The sequence below is a fragment of the Dromiciops gliroides genome, chromosome 4 (genome assembly GCF_019393635.1).
Source record: "Dromiciops gliroides isolate mDroGli1 chromosome 4, mDroGli1.pri, whole genome shotgun sequence".
Lineage (NCBI taxonomy): Eukaryota > Metazoa > Chordata > Mammalia > Microbiotheria > Microbiotheriidae > Dromiciops > Dromiciops gliroides.
In genome coordinates, this window is record NC_057864.1 from 458,698,513 (window position 1) to 458,716,467 (window position 17,955).

Here is a 17,955-nt window from a genome sequence, read left to right on the forward strand (position 1 = left end):
AGGGATAGAGGAATCGAGAAGGGCCTAGCATGCTGCAGTCCCTGGAGTCATGAAGAGTTAGAAACAGTTAAACCACGAAAAAAAGTATAATCAGTCTAGATCCATCCAGAAGGAATGTTAGAACTCATTTAGTCCAAACACACCCCAATTATACATTTGAGGAAACTGAGGCCCCAGGAGAAGCTAAGTGACTTGCCCAACATCACACAAATAGCAAACATGGGGATGGGGGGAGGGGTTGAAACCCACACTCTTCAACTCTATGATGGTTTCTCTTTTCCTAGTTCAAATCAGTCGAAGGTTCTTCAAGTTCAGATGATGGATTCGATTTAAAAATAAAATGGGTTCAGTAAATGAATGCTGTCCATTCTGACTTTCGGCGATGGTCTAACTACAGTCCCTGCTCATAGCCATCTTGATGCCTAGTCAGACAAGAAACAGGAAAGATTGACTATTTGATTTCCAAGAAGCGTTTGAGGAAGAATTCCACTCAAATATTTTCCAGGAGCTATTGAGCTGGTGAACAAGAAGACACTGAGCCCAGAAACCAGCCTCTGAGAAAATTAGAAGCAAGGCTGTTCAACCCATTGCTTCCTCTGTGGGCCTGCAAATCTCGGATCTGACAAAAGATAAGCACAGTCCCTGGAGTAAGTGGGCAGGAGCAGAAATAAGAGAATGAGAAATGAGGGAATGAGCAATAGGAAGAATGGGGAAAGGAAAGGTCAAGCTGAAGGAAGGAGTCAGAGAATGTCAGTTCCAATCCTTCCCCTAAGGCTTATGGCCTATGACTTGGGGCAAGTTACTTTACTTTGGTGCACCTTGTTTTCCCGGTGTGTAAAATTAAAGTAGTTGGATTAAACAGCTTTTCCGGTCCTTTCTAGCTCTAAATCTATGTCCCTATATGCCTTTCACTTCCCTGGGTCTCAGTTTCCTCATTTGTAAAATGAAGGTCGTTGAACTGAATGATCTCTGAGGTCTCCTTGCACTCTGGAGCTGTAATTCAATGAATGGAGGCAGGAAAAGACCCATAGAGGACTTTCTACTGTGTCCCCCCATTTTTTGAGGGGATGAGAGGAGATGAAGGAAGCAGCAACCGATCTCTGAGCCCTTCATTAACCCAACCTCAGCTTTATCCACCACAGACATGCCCCAGCACATTATGCAACTTTAGAATTACTCTTCTTCATCAGTCAGCTACCCTAACACTAATTCCAAGGGGGCACAATGGATGAAAAGCTGGACCTGGGGTCAGGAAGACCTGAATTAAAATCCATCCTCATATACATACTAGCTACATGACCTTGGAGAAGTCACTTAACCTCTGGCCGCCTCCTTTCCTCATTTGTAAAATGAAGATGATAATAGCACCTACTTCACAGGGGTTGTTGTAAGGAGAAAAATGAGATAATATTGTCAAGGGCTTTGTAAATCTTAAAGCACTGTATAAATCCTATTATTAGCTCCTATCATTATCCACCAAAGGATTGGTATTACAGAAACTTGTCCAGCCTGCTTAAGCAGAGCTGGGGTGGGTATTGGGAGGGTCATACAGAAGTGTCACGAAGAAATAAATGAGCAGTGTCTACATCGTACAAAGCTGAGTCAGGGGTGAAGGGGAAAGGATTGGGTTGGACTAAATCAGCTATTATTTTCCTCCCAGCTTGGAATCCCATGGTTGACTTTGTCTGCACTTTGGAGTTAGGGTTCAGGATCCATCTAGCAAGTGTAAGTAGGAGACTTACTACCTATGAGCTAGGGATAACACCAAAAGAGAAGGCAGAAGTGTCCTTGACTCATCTTTACTTCTTCCTTTCCCTCCTTGAAGTCACCAGCCCCTTACTTGACATATCAACTCCCCTCCACAAACCTCTCCAAGATGGTCAAGTTGGCTAATTCTTTTATATTCCTCCCACGGGACTAAGTACTGTTTTTTTAGTCAGTGTTGCTGACTGATTGGAATTGCTGCCACCTTGAAATTAGGGTTAGTTGCTGACTGCTTGGAAACTTGGTCATCTTGATTTAGTCAATCTTCCTGACACCAAATTCAACAGTCTCTCAACTGTATTATCCAATCTCTCGAGGACAAGAAAATTAAATGAACTTCTGAAACTCACACAGAATGCTGAACAACATAATTGTGCATCTTTTCCAAGAGCTGGGGCTTCCCTACCTCTGGGAAAGGAGAAAACAGAGAGTCCAGAAGGCTTAGAGGAGAGAAAGGTGGTCGCAGAAGCCAGCAAGATTTGGGTTGGTGCCACTCCTTGACAGCAGACGGTTTTGGATAATGACTGTAGATGACTTGACTCTAATGTCTGAGCAACTCTGTAAGATTCACTTAATCCATCAATCAATTGAGAAACATTTATTAGGTACCTACTATGGTGCCAAGCACTGTGGCTCTAAGTGCTGAGGATATAAACAAGAAGCAAAAGTCGGTCCCTGCTCATCAAGCGAGCTTACCAGATCTAGATGAGGGAGACAACACCACAAACAGATTTATACAATATATATACAAAACCCAACTATAGACCCGACAAATAGGAAATAATGAACAGATTCAAATCAATTAGCAAAGGACCCCCCACCCCAAAAGGAAGATACTATCCACCTCCAGAGAAAGAACTGATTATGAAACTACATATTATATAGTTAGATAGAGAGATAGAGAGATGATAGATAGATAGATAGATAGATAGATAGATAGATAGATAGATAGATAGATGGATAGATAGATGGATGGATGATAGATATACAAACACATACACATCTGCATGTGTATATATGTGTATATGTCTTCATATATGTAGATATAGATGTAAATGTAGATAGAGATATAGACATAGATAAAGAGACAGAGATAAAGATAGAGATAGAGTCAGAGACAGAGATGGAGATAGAGAGATATATAAACACACAAAATGTTGACTTTCTCCAGTACAGGGTTGGGAGGGACAGAAACAACTTAGAAATCAAATGTAAGCAAAAAAAATTACAATTTAAAAAAAAGAAAATCCTGACATAGACTTAAAAAAAAAATTTACAGATATAAGACACTAGGATTAAAAGGGGTTGGGGAAATCTTCCTGTAGAAGGACAAGATTTAGGTTGAGACTTAAAGGAAGCCAGGGAGGTCCATAGCTGAAGGAGAGGAGGAAGAGTGCTCCAGACATGGGGGGACAGTCAGAGAAAATACCCAAAGCCCAGAAATGGAATGTCTTATTCACGCACCGGCCAGGAGGCCAGCGTCACTGGGTAGAAGGGTACATGATGGGGAGGAAGGAGTAAAAAGACTGAAAAGAGAAAAGGGGGAGGTTGTAAGGGGCTTGGTCTGCATTGGTAGAGGGAGGTTTTTCATTGGAACTTCCTCACACCAAATGAAAGCACAGGCCACACCCCACTACCAAAACAGAACAGGATGAAGCATTTCATGGCTCAGGCACATTCACACAGTGGCCACTAGGTGGCAGCACCACCACAGACTTCCAGACTTCACGGACTATGCGGGTTTCATTGTTCATCAAAATATCAGGTGCAAATCAGGGGCATTGCTGGCAACTGAGATTCAACGGGCACCTGGCATATAGAAATACCTGCTGCATTGAGACTATACTCTGCCTTCCCCACCCCGACTAAGGCAATGAACAGCAGAGAGTTGACAGAGTATTGTAGGAAGTTGTTTCATAGAGAATCCAGGTTCAAATACCGATCTGCCTCTTGGCAGACCTTGGATAGAACACTTAGCCCTCTCTTCACCACAGTTTTCTCAACTGAAAATTGAAGGGGTTAGACTAGATGACCACTTCCAGCTCTGGTTCTATGGTGCTTAAAGCAGGCAGCAGAGACAGTAGATTCAAAGCTTAAAGAGAAGCCAGTCTAATTCTTTCACTGGGCTGGTAGGGAAAACTGAGGCCAGGGTGCAGGTCAGGTCACTCCACAGGTGATCAAATGCAGAACTGGAGAAGATGTATTTATATATCAGTATCGGTATTGGACATTGGCCCACCCATTCACTTTCAATCCCCTTGAAAGCCAGGGGCAGAGAGGCGAAAGGGGATGCACTATCTATCTGCCCCCTCAGATTTCTAACATGATCTAATCCAACCCCCTCCCACCCAATGACCCCCATTTCACAGAAGATGAACCTGGGAATCAGAAAGGGAACAAGCCGGGGTGGCTAGGTGGCGCAGTGGATAAAGCACCGGCCCTGGATTCAGGAGTACCTTGGTTCAAATCTGGCCTCAGACACTTGACACTTACTAGCTGTGTGACCCTGGGCAAGTCACTTAACCCCCATTGCCCTGCAAAAAAAGAAAAAAAAAAGAAAGGGAACAAGCCAAAGTCATGCAAATAGTAAAAGAGGTACACTCTCAAACTTAATTTCCTTATCTTTATAATGGGCATAATAGGACCTATGTTGCAGGGTTGCTGTGGATATCAGTTGAGATCATGTATGTAATACAAGCCATTCTAGTGCCTTGGAGCCTCACAACAACCCTGTGAAAACCCTATTACAAGTATTACTAGCCTCATTACACAAATGAAGAAACTGAGAGGTTGAGTGACTTGTCCAGGGTCACTGAACTACCAAGTGGGGAAAGCAGAATTAAAAGTCATGTCTACCTGAATCCAGTACAATGTCCATCATAGAAAAAAAGAAAGAAAGAAAGAAAATGTTTAGGAGGCAGCTAGGTGGTACAGTGGATAAAGCACCAGCCCTGGATTTGAAAGGACCTGAGTTCAAATGCGACCTCAGATACTTGACATTTACTAGCCGTGTGTGACCCTGGCTGGACAAGTCACTTAACCCTGATTGCCCCCACACACACAAAAAAAAAAAGTTTAATCACAAATTGGCATCTGTGAATCAGCCAGAACAGTTTCAGAGTTTCTCCCCCTGAAACTGTCCTAATGAGTTGGCAAGCATTCAGAGAAGATCAGCTGATTTAGCAGAAGATAGGCATCATAAAGAGAGAGATTGACTCTTTTGGGTAAAGTCCTTTTTTTTTTTTTTTTTTTTTGCAGGGCAGTGAGGGTTAAGTGACTTGCCCAGGGTCACATAGCTAGTAAGTGTCAAGTGTCTGAGGCTGGATTTGAACTCAGGTCCTCCTGAATCTAGGGCCGGTGCTTTATCTACTTCACTACCTAGCTGCCCACCTGGGTAAAGTCTTTAAATCATTTTATACAGTGTTCTAAGGTTTGCAAAGCACCTTCCTCAAAACATTACTATGATATACCCACTCCAACTGTTATTATTCATTTCGGAGAAGTTAAATAACCTACCTAAGGTCACACAGCTAATATATGGTGGCAGAATTATCATCATTATCATTTAATATTATATGTGTATGTGGCATATGTATGTGTGTATGATACATATGTGTGCATATATCAACACGTATATAAACATACCTACATGTACACATATGTATTGTATATATACATATAATATGTAAGACATCAATAATATAGTACAGATATGATGTTGTACATAGCATACATATATTATACATAATATAATATCATATGTTATGTTATAGGATAGATTAAAGTATATATAATATATAATGATATCTTATATATAATATATTATTAAAATAATAACTAACATTTGTATAGCCCTTAAATATTTGCAAAACACCCTACAAATATTATTTCATTTGATCCCCACAACAACCTAAGAGTTTAGTGCTATTATTATTCTATTTTAAAGATGAGGAAACTGAGGGTTTCCTAGGGTAACCAGAGCTAATAAATGCCTGAGGCTGGATTTGAACTCAGGACTTCCTGACTCCAAAGTCCAGGGCTCTATCCCGCTTCACCCTCCTTGCTGCCTCTAAAGCAGGGCTTGAACACCACTTTGTTATTGTACCATTGGGTACATTCATAAAGACACATAAAGGATTGTGAGTATCTATGGTTGTTGTTTGATTTTTATTTGGGGGAAGGGGAAAAGGAACAAGGGTGTCATCCTTGCCAACATATCTATCATCTAGCATGAATAACCGTGAGTTTAATTTATCCCCCCCCCTTCCCCCATCCCCTTCTACCCCCAGACTCTGCCTCCCACATAGGACCCCCCCAAGCCCCGGAGACCTGAGTCAGTTTCTTTCTTACCTGGGACTGATCTCTTGGCCACTACAATGATGTCGCTGACACTGGCAGAAGTCTTCATCTTTGCCCCTGAGCCCATCGTCATGGCAACAAGTTTTTCTGTCAGAGTATGGCAGATCTGATAAGAACCAAAGGCAGAGGGTTATGAAATGACAATGATCTACCCAAGCCCGAGGGTCTCTGTTTTCCTTTGAGGAGCAAGTCCAGACCCAGGCTAGCTCTCTAACCCTCTAGCCTAGCTTTCCTGGTTCATTATCTGTTCCCCCAGACTTCGCCACTCATGTACTAGGCAATGGGAAGAAGCAAATGCAAAGGGAGGTGAGGGGGGTGGGGTTGGGAATTGGAGATCAGAGTTGGAATTTTGGATCAAAGAACTCTAATCTGGAATAAAAAACACTGAGAAAGAGCATGTGATTGAGTTTCCCCTTAGAGCTTAGCAGAAAAAACTTCCCAGAAAAAAAAAAAAAGAAAAACATTTCCTGAACCCCCACCCCCACCTTATACTCCCTTAAGAGCCCCAGCATAAATACTCTGTTACCTAATCAACAAGGCCCCAAGAGCCCAATCCGTGCCCAAACCCTTCCCCACCCCAACCCCCCAATCCCAGAACTATACAACAAACCAACCAACCAGGATCTTAGATCTAGCCATGGAAGAGACCGTCTTCTACTCTGATGCCCTTGTTTTACAGATGAGAAAATTGAGGCCAGAGAGGTTGATTGATGTACCAAAAAGCCCCACAGGCAGTTCATGGCAGAGCAGGGATCATAGATTTCAAGTGGGAAGAACCCTCAGAGTCCAGGAGTAAGGAAGTAAAGTGACTTTCCCCCAAGGTCACATGGGTGATTATTGCCAAAGGTAGGATTTAAACCCAGGCCTGCTGTATCCAGAGTCACTCTGCCATGCTATATTTCAGAGATTTAGAAGAGAAGGGAGCAAATCTTTTTTTTTTTCTTTATAAGGGCAAATGGATGGCACAAAGCACTATGGGAAAGAGGAGATAGACCTGGGATCATTTTTCTCATTCCAATCAAGTTTAGCTCATTCCATGCAGAACCATTCCCCACCCTTCACCCCCAAGTACTAAATGCATCCTCTGAGAGAGGCAGACAAAGTAAGATCCTACCCCAGGCTATTACCCATGGATGGCATGCAGTCCATTGATGGTCCATATCTGCTAATGAGAAATGATTACCTTCAGAATAGCAATGCAGTGAGATACAAGACCCCTGGAGAAACAAAGAGCTTGTCAGTGACTAAGAGAGAAGCCATCCTCCCTTCTCCCTCCCTCCAGGCATCCCTACCTCCTCTGCCTCTGATCCACTAATCGAGTTTCCAGCCAGATTTCCCCCATCAGCAATTTGTCATTTTTCAGTTGTGCCTGACTCTTTGTGACTCTCATTTTAGGTTTTCTTGGTAAAGATGCTAGAGGGCAGCTAGGTGGCACTGGATTCAAGAGGACCTGAGTTCAAATCCGGCCTCAGACACTTACTAGCTGTGTGACCCTGGGCAAGTCACTTACCCTCATTGCCAGCAAAAAAAAATTTTTTAATTTAAAAAAAAAAAAAAGATGGGGTGGGGTGGCTAGGTGGCACAGTGGATAAAGCACCAGCCCTGGATTCAGGAGTACCTGAGTTCAAATCCGGCCTCAGACACTTGACATTTACTAGCTGTATGACCCTGGACAAGTCACTTAACCCCCATTACCCTGCAAAAAAAAAAAAAAAGATACAGGAGTGGTTTACCGTTTCCTTCTCCAGCTCATTTTACAGATAAGGAAACTGCAGCAGAGTCAAGTGACTCACCCAGGGTCACACAAACTGGCAAGTGGTCTGAGGGCCAGATTTGAACTTAGGAAGATAAGTCTTCCTGACTTCCAGACCTGGTACTGGAACCACCTAGCTGCCCTTATCAGCAATAATCCTAATGGATTAAGTTCATTGACCAAGGTCAGGTTATCCTATCTGTGGAAGATCTTCCCGGCCTGCCCTATCATAAACCCTCCCAGAAATATCTAGGCCCTCTTCACTCATGAAGTCTCTTCCCTTTTATCATTATCATTATCAACTAATGTTTATGTGGTGCTTCCTAAGCCCAAGGCACCATGCTAAGCACTTTGAAATGATCTCATTTGATCCTCACAACAACCCTGGAAGTTTTGTGCTACTGTTATCTCCATTTCACAGATGAGGAATCTGACCCAAACAGAGGTTAAGAGAGTTACCCAAGTGGATAGAGCACCGGCCCTGGAATCAGGAGTACCTGAGTTCAAATCCGGCCTCAGACACTTAACACTTAACTAGCTGTGTGACCCTGGGCAAGTCACTTAACCCCAATTGCCTCACTAAAATTAAAAAAAAAAAAAGAGAGAGTTACCCAAGGTTACACTGCTAGTAAGTGTCAAAGGAAGCACTTGAACCTAGCTTCTCTGATGCCAGAGCCAGTACTCTCTTTCTGCTGTTGCTTCCCACCCATAATAATAAAGACTCCCATTTCCATAGCACTTCAAGGTTTACAAAATATTTTCCATACAACTCTATCAAGTAGGTAGCACATGCATTATTGCTTTCCTCTGGGGAGATATAAAGAAGACTCACTTAGTTTAAGGATCTTGCCCAGTAACACATAACTAGAACTCAGTAAATTCAGGATTAGAATCTGGGCTACCTGGTTCCAAATTCCATAACAAAGTGATGGGTTAGGGGCAGCTAGGTGGCACAGTGGATAAAGCAGCAGCCTGGAATTCAGGAGGACCTAAGTTCAAATGTGACCTCAGATACTTGACACTTACTAGCTGTGTGACCTTGGGCAAGTCACTTAACCCTCATTGCCCCGCCAAAAAAAAAAAGTGATGGGTGCCCAACAAAAAGTAGAGTTCCCCAGTGAATGAGAAGCTTATAGGATTTGGTGCTGGGCATCATCTTTGAAAACATCTAATCCAATCTCTTCATTTTACAAATGAGAAAGCAGAAGCCCAGCCCAGAGGTCAGGAAGGTTAACCTTTGGAGAAGCTAAGGGAAAAAGTTGCCTTACGAAGCATCCTCAATCCAATCTTCATTTTCTAGAATGGCCTCAATGTGGGGGTTGGTAATGACAACGTCGTCCAGTTCTAACTCCGAAGGTTCTGATTGGGTCTCCATAGCACCAATTAGGTCCACGATTGGTCTGCAAAGAAAGGGCGTAGTTACTTACTGACCTCCTGCCAGAGAGGGAACAATTCATCCAGAGGATGAAGAAGTCACTGAGGAGGACAAGAAAAGAAGGCCTTAATCCTAGATCTGGTTATCCCCACTGAGTATAGGACATCAGGACAGGTTTCACATTTTGGGTGGAACTCTGCTAGACAGAGTTTGGAAGAGGCTAGAACCTTAAAAAAAGCCCAAGACACACATACACATAGTGAATCTAAAAGTCTTCACTGTCCCCAAGACAAATGAGGTGGGATTGTGCACCACCATCAAATGATACACAGTCCATAATGCTCTGCTAATAGAATTGCCTCCCTCCTCCCCTTCTGCATTCCTCCTCTTCTCTTTTCTGGCCTCTACCTGAATTCCCTAGAACCACTTTCATGTTTACCTAATGCTCCCCTCAAAATACTTACCCCACATTTTTCCCAGTCTCTCCCTCTCTACCTACCTCGACCCTAGAAATATACTTTCCATTAGGAATAGCTATATAGGGGCAAGTCTCATTACAATGAAGCCCAGGAAACAATCCACATTCTTTCAGTATGATGCACATGTTATCCTTAATATAAAAGAGAAATCTAATTAAAGCATACACATTATTGGGTATTTGTTTGACATAAATATCCCCATGGGACTCAGAGGATCTTGGTTCACATCTTGCCACTGACACTTATTACCTGTTTAACCTTGGACAGTTACTTCCTTTCCCCTGAGCCTCAGTTTCCACACTTCTAGAATGAGAGTTGAGATTAAAGGGCTTCTGTGATACTTTCTAGCTTCAGATTTGAGATCCTGTGATAAACATTCCTTAAATAGTAGGGTTCCTCTAATACATTTAAGTGTCTATTTGTAAATTAGGGGTGTGGCTAGGTGACACAGTGGATAGAGCACTGGGGCTTGGAGTCAAGAAGTCTCATCTTCCTCAGTTCAAATCCAGCCTCAGACATTTACTAGCTGTGTGAACCCTTGGCAAGTCACTTAACCCTGTTTGCCTTGGTTTCTTCATCTATAAAATGAACTGCGAAAGAAATGAGCAAACCACTCTAGTATCCTTGCCAAGAAAACCCCCAAATGGCATCATGAAGAGTCAGACATGACTGAAAAATTACTTAATTATAAAATTAGGAACCAATAGTACAAGAGGCTGTAGAATGGGGATTGGCTGGTATATATTGATAAATGTTTATCAACTGACTCTTCAAGAGGAAAATGTATACATGATACATTTCTTTTTTTTTTTTTAGTGAGACAATTGGGGTTAAGTGGACTTGCCCAGGGTCACAACAGCTGGTATGTGTTTAAGTGTCTGAGGCCGGATTTGAACTCAGGTACTCCTGACTCCAGGGCTGGTGCTTTTATCCACTGCGCCACCTGAGCCGCCCCATGATACATTTCTTAATTTAGCTGCATTTTCTTAATCACTTTCTTAAAGTCTAAACCAACCCACAACACATTAAATCAAATCCTGATTTATTTAATCACCTCTGCTGATTTCCAAATTCTCACACTGAAATGGAACAGTCCACTCCAGCACCGCCCTGGGGACTGATCCCGTGAATGGAACTTAGAACTGAGATAGTCTGGGCCACTGTGACTGGGAGATCTTTAGAAATGAAGATGAAGCATCATGACTTGATTATGATTTACATATTTTAGTGAGCTCATTATTCATATAAAGGAGGACCCTGGGATTTGCTGTACTGGGCAACACCTTGCTTCAAGTGGTCATCAGCCAAGTCTCAACATCTTTTGTCTAAACAAAGATTTCTGTTGTAGTGGGTTCTGTTTCACTAGGATCCAGTACCTCTAAGGACTTCATTTGCCAAACCCCTCCCCACACCCCAACCCACCTGTCACCTTCCCCTTCCCTTCCCCATCAGTTTGGACATGAACTGGGTTCACTTTAGCTTTTGTTCGTGTATGAAACCTTGGGTTGCTAAAGAAAAAAAAATAACATGGGATCTTAGATCTGGAGCTGCAAGAAACCTCAGAAACCACCAGTTCCGACCACTTCATTTTCCCGATGAGGAAACTGAGGCCCAGAGAGTGAATAAGGCCATAAATAAAGAGCTAAAAGAAACCTCAGAGGCTATCTGATCCAATTTACAGGTACAGAAACTGAGGCTCAGGGAGATTGTGTAACTTGCCCAGAAAATAAATTATCAGAGGCATGAAATGAACAAAGTTCCTCTGATTCTCAGGGTATATCCTTAGTCAGTATAGATTGTCATTATGAATAGTATCCCAGAAAACCTGCTTTCATAACACTTTTTTTTTTTTGGTGAGGCAATTGGGGTTAAGTGACTTGCCCAGGGTCACACAGCTAGTAAGTGTCAAGTGTCTAAGGCTGGATTTGAAGTCAGGTCCTCATGAATCCAGGGCTGGTGCTCTATCCACTGCGCCACCTAGCGGCCCTTTCATAACACTTTCAAACATGCAACTCTCGGCTGGATAGACCACAACATGCTGTTTCTTCTACATATGCTTCCTTCTTCAGGAGCCAAAGAGTAGCCTAACCCTGTATGACTTTGAGTCATTCACTAAATCTCTCCTGGCCTCAGTTTCCCCATCTGTAAAATGATAGGGTCTGAGGTCCCTTCCAGCTCTTCATCTCCAATCCTTTCTCCCCTTCCCTTCAGGGGCACCTCACTGGAGTCATAGTGCTAGCAGGCAGGTCTCGGGGCCGACAGTAGCGTTGTCTGCAAACCACAACCCAAGGCCACAAATGAGGCCAAAAAAAATGGTTGGCTAGCACACCAATGGCGACAATCACAAAACGGTTTCCATGACTGCAAGCAACAGGTCCATAGAACCCGGGGTTACATCCCTGGATTCCCCTAAAACCTGTTAGGTCTCTTGAATCAAACAAACAGCAAATGGAAAGTCTATGAACACAAATATTAAATCCAAGGGCAACGTGGAAAAAGGATATTCTACAAAGTGGTATGCCCAATGGACTATGGAAATAGGATTCAGAAAGGTGGTATAGGAAAACAGCTTTTGTGGTGCAACGGATAAAGTACTGGGCCTGGAGTCAAGAAGACCAGAGTTCAAATCAAGGCCTTATGTACTGTGTCAACCCCGGACAAAGTCCCTTAACCTCTCCTGTGCCTCAGCTTCCTCATCCATAAAATGCGGGATAAATAATAGCACCCCACCTTCCAGGGTTGTTGTGAGAATGAAACTGAGACTGGTCACTGTAAAATACTTTGCAACTTACGAAACTACATAAATGCCAGATCAATTGTTATTATTCGTTAATTGTTTATTGTTGTTATTTTGCGCAGGGCAATGAGGGTTAAGTAACTTGCCCGGGGTCACACAGCTAGTGTCAAATGTCTGAGGCTGGATTTGAACTCAGGTCCTCCCTGAATCCAGGCGAGGTTCTTTATCCCACTGTGCCACCCTAGCTGTCCCCCATGGCAGTAATATTAATGGAGCACTACAGCATTATAAGAAGCAATGGAGGGGCAGCTAGATGGCGCAGTGGTTAAAGCACCGGCCCTGAATTCAGGAGGACCTGAGTTCAAGTCCGGCTCAGACACTTGACACTTACTAGCTGTGTGACCCAGGGCAAGTCACTTAACCCCCCATTGCCTACAAAAAAAAAAAGGAAGAAGAAGAAGAAGCAGCAGCAATGGAAATGAAAACCTTCAGAGAAGCATAGGAAGATTTACATGACTTATGAAGACTTTAAAAAAAAAACGCAGAACCAGGAGACAATATAGACCATGATTACAATAACATGAACAAAAGAACCCGAAACCCTGAAACTTAGCATTGTATAATTGCAACAGCTACGTTGCTGCTAGGAGAAGAATTGAAAAACAAAAACATACCTCCCTGCCTTCATTGTGAAGTAGGAGACTACAGTTTGGGGTTAGTTTTGCTAAAATGCTTCTTTTTCCTCTTTCTTTTGCAACATTACAAGGTATGGCACAAAGGGACTGGTTGGGGGGAAGGGAGGGATTGGAGAAAAGCTACATTCTTAAATATAAGGGATATAAAAACAAAAGATAATAAAATAAGTCTTAAAAAAACATTTTTAAAGAAAGTTACAATGTATCTGGGCTTCAGAAAAGAATGTGACAGCCAAGTCATGTTTCCCTGAACTTAGCACAGTAAGAAATGCCACATATTACAGCCCCACCTCCCTCCTAAAGACGTCTAGAAAAACCCCAGAGTCTGGGAGGCAGGGTGTTTGCTACAGGTCAGGGTCAAAATCTGACTTTTGTTCTTCCCCTGCCTTGAGCAAGGTTGACCTGTCAAGCTTCGAATGGAAACTTTATTTGTAGCAACACTGTTTTCACTTCTGAATGAACATATGGGAAAGGATGCCTGTTAACAGGAGCCGAAACTGACAACTTCATCTTCAGTTTCCACTGAGGTATATACTCTGTTCCCTAGATCTAACCTCCTTCTACTGCCTAGGGGGAAAAAACACTTTAAAAGGATAGAAAGTGGTAATAATTTCTAGCTTCAATACTGGTGTCATGGAAGCCTCTGGAGTTGGAGTCATAGAGCCTGGCTTCACATTTTTTTAATTGTTGGTTACTCTATTTGCCCAGGCGAGTCCTTTCACCACTGGGCCTCAGTTTCCCCTTTTGTAAAATGAGAGGGTTGGACAAGATGACCTCTGAGGCCCCTTCCAGTCTTAGAGCTGTGAGTCTGAGAAGTAAGTCAAAGTTTAAAGGGTTTGGTCAGCCTTACAATTCTTATAACACAAGACAGACTAAACATGGTACAGTAGAAAAAGGACTAACTCTGGAATCCAAGGACCTAGGTACAAATCCCCTCTGATTCTTACTATCCTTGTGATGTTGGAAGAGTTATAAACATCCCTGGGCCTCAGTTTCCTCATCTGAAAACTAGGACTACATGACCTCTAAGGTCTGTCCTTTCAAGTTATCTATGAGTCTTTACAGACAAAAAAGGCCCAAAGGCAGACTTTTAGGGCATCTCTGCAGGGGATCTGCAGTAGCAGAATTGTATTGGAATAATACATACCAAAGGCAGCTAGATAATACAGTGGGTAGATTCATCTTCCTGATTTCAAATCTGGCCTCAGATATTTCCTAGCTAAGTTACCTTGGGCAAGTCACTTAACCCCTTTTTGCCTCAGTTTCCTAACTGTAAAATGAGCTGAAGAAGGACCTGTCAAACCACTCCAGTGTCTTTGCCAAGACAAACCCCAAATGGGGTCACAGAGTCAGACGTGACTGAAACGACTCAATGACGACAATACATACTAAACAATTAGCCCATATCGGGGGTGGGGGGAGGGGAAATCAATCAGAAACATCTCACTGACTCCTTTAACTAATTTTTGTTCTTGAGGATATTTATTCCTCCCAGTCACCACCCTCTAGTATGCTGATATCCTTCTTAAATGGAGTGTTTAGGGGCAGCTAGGTGGCGCAGTGGATAGAGCACCGGCCCTGGAGTCAGGAGTACCTGAGTTCAAATCCGGCCTCAAACGTTTGACACTTACTAGCTGTGTGACCCTGGGCAAGTCACTTAACCCCAATTGCCTCACTAAAAAAAAAAAAAAAAAAAAGGAGTGTTTAAAACTTGGACATTGAGTAGTGAACAATATTCCAGGTGTCTTCTGACCAGGATGGAGTATTAACATACTACATGCTAAAGCATCTTCCCTCTTTGACATTCTGTGTTCTAAGATCTTTTCCAGCTCTGCCATTTTATGTTCTGAAGTCTTCTGCAGCTCTAAGACTCGATGTTCCAATTTCCCTTCAAGCTCTCTTCCAGTTCTGCCCTCTGGTCTGACATGTTCTGGTCTAAGGTCTCTTCCAGTTCTGACATTGTCTTCTATGATCTCTTCCATTATTAACATTCTATGTTCTTGGGCAGCTAGACGGTGCAGAGAATAGATCCATGAACCTGGAGTCGGGAAGACCTAAATTCAAATCCAGCCTAAGATACTTACTAGCTGTTTGACCCTTGCCAAGTCACTTAACCTCTGTCTGCTTTAGTATCCTCAACTATAAAATGGGAATAATAATAGTACTACCTTCCAGATTGTTATAAGGATCAAATGAGATCATATTTGTGTGTGGCATATAGTAGGTGATTAATAAACACTTGTTCCCTTTCCCCACTTCTTCCAATTCTAACATTCTGTGGTCATTGGTCCTTTCCATCTCTGATATTCTTTGTATTAAGGTGTCTCCAGTTCTGACACTAAGTTTTTCTTGTTTGTTTTGTTGAGGGTTTGGGTTTTTTTTGGTTTGGGTTTTCGTTTGTGTTTTGTTGTGTGTTGTTTTTTTGTTTTTTTTGTTTTGTGTTTTTTGGTTTTTTTGTGGAGCAATGAGGATTAAGTGACCTGCCCAGGGTCACACAGCTAGTAAGTGTCAAGTGTCTGAGGTCACATTTGAACTCAGGTCCTCCTGAATCCAGGGACAGTACTCTATCCACTGAGCCGTGTAGCTGCCCCTCTGACACTAAGTTTTAAGGTTTCTTCCAGTTGTAACATTCTGTGTTCTATGGTCTCTTTCACTTTTAACATTCTACATTGTAAAAATTCTTGCAGTTAACATTCTGTATTCTGAGATCTCTTCTAGTTCTGACATTGTATATCATGTGGTTCCTTCCAACTCTAACATTCTAAACTTCTATGATTCTTGGTGATTACAAGACCCATATGAAAAGCAGAATAAAAAGATAATGTGAGAAGGCAGAAGAGAGTAGAAGGAAAGAAAGGGAAAGAAAGGAGACGAAATCCACACTGTTAAGAATCCTTGTGAGAGGCCTCAGATAGCTCTAAGTGGCTGGTCTTTTGTTGATCCTGGTTGATACCCCGAAAGTAGGAAAAAAATTTCAAACTTACAAACAGGTTTCCCCACGCCAAAGAAACAGACATTCGTCCATGAGCAAAAGCAAAACACAAAACCAGATGCTGAGGAGACAGAGGAGAAGGGGGGGGGGGCAGGGGAGGGCAACAGATATTGCTTCAAACTAGGAATTAAAACTCAATCTCTTGGTCTTGAGGGGAATAAAATTTCACTCCTTCCCCTAATACGTTTTCATTCTTTGTTTGTTTCTCTGGTGCTAGCCCACTATCCTGTTCTGGTTCTAATTGTTCCTCCGTAAATCAAGAGAGTTTTCACTAATAATAGCTAACATATATATTAACACTTCAAGGTCTACAAAGCATTATACGGATGTTATCTCATTTGATCCTCACAACAACCCTGTGAGGTAGGTGCTAATTATATCACCCCCCCCCCATTTTTACAGGTCAGGAAATAACAGGCACAAAAGGGCTAAAGTGATTTGCCCAAGGGTCGCTTAGCCTAGTAAGTGCCTATGAGACAAGATTCAAAGTCATGTCTTTCTGGCTCCAGGTGGGTTCTAAATGCTCTACCCCTTATGCTGATGATTAAAAGGACCTTTCTAGCTCCCATGAGTCGCTGAAAGCCTCCCTTCCATAACTGTACTCAACTTTCAGTGCTCTACTCTGGGTGAGCCAGATGCTGCCAATTTCCACCCCACCCCACCCCCCACTTCAGCTAAAACTATCAATCTTCCCAGGGAAGTAATAGCCTACAGTCTCAAAGGGCCTCATCCTGGTGGGGGAGGAGGGTTCCCCATGGCATAGAAGAGGAAGAGCAGGCCAATTGGCCAAAGCTCTTGCACTCTCTCTCTCTCCCTCCTTCCTTCTCTCTCTCTCCCCCCTTCTCTCTCTCCTTCCTTATCTCCCACCTCTCTCTCTCTCTCTCTCTCTCTCTCTCACTCCTTCTCTCTCTCCTTCCTTATCTCCCACCTCTCTCTCTCTCTCTCTCCCTCCTTCTCTCTCTCCTTCCTTATCTCCCACCTCTCTCTCCCTCTCCCTCTCTCCCTCTCTCTCTCCCTCCTTCTCTCTCTCCTTCCTTATCTCCCACCTCTCTCTCTCTCTCTCTCTGCCACCCTCCATTTGTTTTGTTAAGCAAAAATAAAACAATCCTGGGCTTCTGTCTTTCTTTCCAGGGCATGCACAAGATTCAGGGGGCCTCAGGAAGGATGGGAGAAGTGGGTCGCAGCAGAGTGCCCAGACCACTTTAGATACCACATGTTGGAATATCTAACACCTAAATCAAATCACAGCCAAGGGGCCTCTACCCAGAAACCCTCACCCATTCCCTGGCCTCCCCAGGGAAGCTTCTAGCTCAACACAGAACTTTCTTTCCCAGATTGGTTCTTTAAGAGCCACTGTGGGATCGGAATGTGAGTTATTCCAATGGTGCCTGGCATGGAACGGTCAGAGAAATCTCCAACCAGCCAACCTTCCCCTCCCCCACAAGGAAGCTGGAGGAGGAGCCCTCGGAGCCTTCACTAGCAGAACTCCCAGCCAGAGCCTCACACAAAAGGTGCTCGCCTCTGCAAAGTTCCCCAAACAAGTCCCTTTCATCAAAGCTTCAAGCCCACAGTGAGAGAGGAAAAGTTGAGGTGGCTCTCTCCAGCCAAAGGCTGGGACAGACACAGATGAGGTGAGCCTTACCCCAATCCTGAAGGCTCCCGGACACATTCCTGGCTCTGGTGTTTAGAGAGTAAAAGTGAACAGGCTCCAAACAGACGCCAGACTGATTAGAAAAGTCGGCTGTGAGCTTTGCTCCCCTCAGCAGCTCCCCAAGAGAACAGGGCATGCTGGGAAGTAAGC